The sequence below is a fragment of the Notolepis coatsorum genome (genome assembly GCF_963971535.1).
Source record: "Notolepis coatsorum genome assembly, chromosome: 2".
NCBI lineage: Eukaryota > Metazoa > Chordata > Actinopteri > Aulopiformes > Paralepididae > Notolepis > Notolepis coatsorum.
In genome coordinates this window covers 65,940,794-65,942,617 of record NC_140166.1, presented here as the reverse complement: position 1 = coordinate 65,942,617, position 1,824 = coordinate 65,940,794, and the positions used below count along the sequence as shown (strand labels likewise).

At 46.3% G+C, this 1,824-nt stretch overlaps 1 protein-coding gene across 1 annotated transcript in view; it reads left to right on the top strand.

The window, feature by feature from the left end:
* The window catches only part of LOC311223413 (myomesin-2-like), a 52,122-nt gene extending 51,268 nt beyond the window's left edge, over positions 1 to 854 (top strand). Inside the window, 1 exon segment of the mRNA XM_084308201.1 lies at positions 1 to 854. This exon segment is cut by the window's left edge and continues 487 nt beyond it. The gene's annotated coding sequence lies outside the window, so the exon portion shown is untranslated.
* Positions 855 to 1,824: the final 970 nt, after the last annotated feature.

The window sequence follows — 1,824 nt, the reverse complement described above, 5'->3', positions numbered from 1 at the left end:
TGAGAAAACTAAAATGTTTGAAAATCCAATACATTTATTAAATATAAGATCCAGCTCATACCATCCTCAACACAATATATGACCGCAAGAAACGTCGGCCCAGAAAAAAAGGTTAGCACTGGATGTCATCTAGAGATACTAGGACTCGAAGCAAGACGGAAGTCCTTTCCCGACTAATATAAGTGTAGAAGTAACTCTCCGCTTGTTCATGTTGGTGACAGAGGTGCATCGCAGTCAGGTGGGTTTAAAAACGGTCACGTAGACCCTTCTAGGCGGCTAGATCTCACCGTGTTCGTGATCTTATGTTGTAGCAAAGATGGAAAGAGTTTGGCCAGGTGGGGCCAGTAGGGGGCGCTGTGGTGCCGTCTCTTCTCTAGGACTGAGAGGTGTTGCTGGTTAGTGGAATGTAAGTAGCCCCTCTGTAACAGGATAACGGCCAACGTTCTGACAACCAGTGCTCCAGAGGTCCATGTATCACGGAAGCAGGATTGTGGCGCTAAGATGGCCGCCCCCGCTGAAACCGCAATGGCCCGAATTCTGTCCATTCCGGGGCTCAGATTTGTCTGTTTTCCGTGGCTCGAAATCCAGATGCTTTTTGTAAAAATAGAACCAACGTAGTAGAACCAAAGACGTCCATCACGCACGCGTACACTCCTCCTCCCACTCCTTCTGATTGTCAGACACGATGGTGGAGTTGGAAAGAGACAATGTGTTTAGTCAGGAAGGTGATACCGGTGGTCGACGCATCCTCGATACCCTGAAGCGATGGTGTCAGAGCTGATGAAGAGGTGGCTTGTCGAAGAGGGATCTGTTGTGTTCATTAAAGCTACCGTGGAAGGAGGGAATAAAGAAGATGAGGAGGATGAGAGAGGGGGGAGGGGAGGGGAGGGGAAACCCATTGTATCAGTGTTGCTGCTTTTAATAAAAGAACAGATTTAACTTTGACTGGTTTGTACGTTATTCCTACAGAGTGAAAGCGTGCGTGAGAGAGGTGCAGAGAGAAAGAGTGAGAGGTGCAGAGAGAAAGAGTGAGAGGTGCAGAGAGAAAGAGTGAGAGGTGCAGAGAGAGCGTGAGAGGTGCAGAGAGAAAGAGTGAGAGGTGCAGATAGAAAGAGTGAGAGGTGCAGATAGAAAGAGTGAGATGTGCAGATAGAAAGAGTGAGAGGTGCAGAGAGAAAGAGACGTGCAGAGAGAAAAGGTGAGAGGTGCAGATAGAAAAGGTGAGAGGTGCAGAGAGAAAAGATGAGGTGCAGAGAGAAAGGGTGAGAGGTGCAGAGAGAAAAGGTGAGAGCTGCAGAGAGAAAGGGTGAGCGGTGCAGAGAGAAAGAGTGAAAGGTGGAGAGAGAAAAGTTGAGAGGTGCAGAGAGAAAAGGTGAGAGGTGCAGAGAGAAAAGGTGAGAGGTGCAGAGAAAGCAGTGCAGAGAGAAAGGGTGAAAGGTCGAGAGAGAAAAGGTGAGAGGTGTAGAGAAAATGTGAGATGTGGAGAGAGAAAAGGTGAGGTGGAGAGAGAATGAGAATTGGGTGAAAAAGATGGAAGAGTGGGGAGTGTTAATGTGTTTGGTTGGGGATGGAGAGATAGAGTGAGAGACAGAGGGATAGATAGACAACGTTGTTTTGATGTTTGTTCTGCCTTTTTTGGCATAATTTTCATTGGATATCATTAGTTAATTAATTAATAAAAAGAAAAATTATCTGCATATTTACGGGGGATTCCGTGTTACCATGGCAACTCATTTCTGTACATTTGAAAAAGAAATCTCTTGACTCCCAACCTCTCTCTCTCTCTGACACACAAACACATATTATGATCGCATATGTATGTGC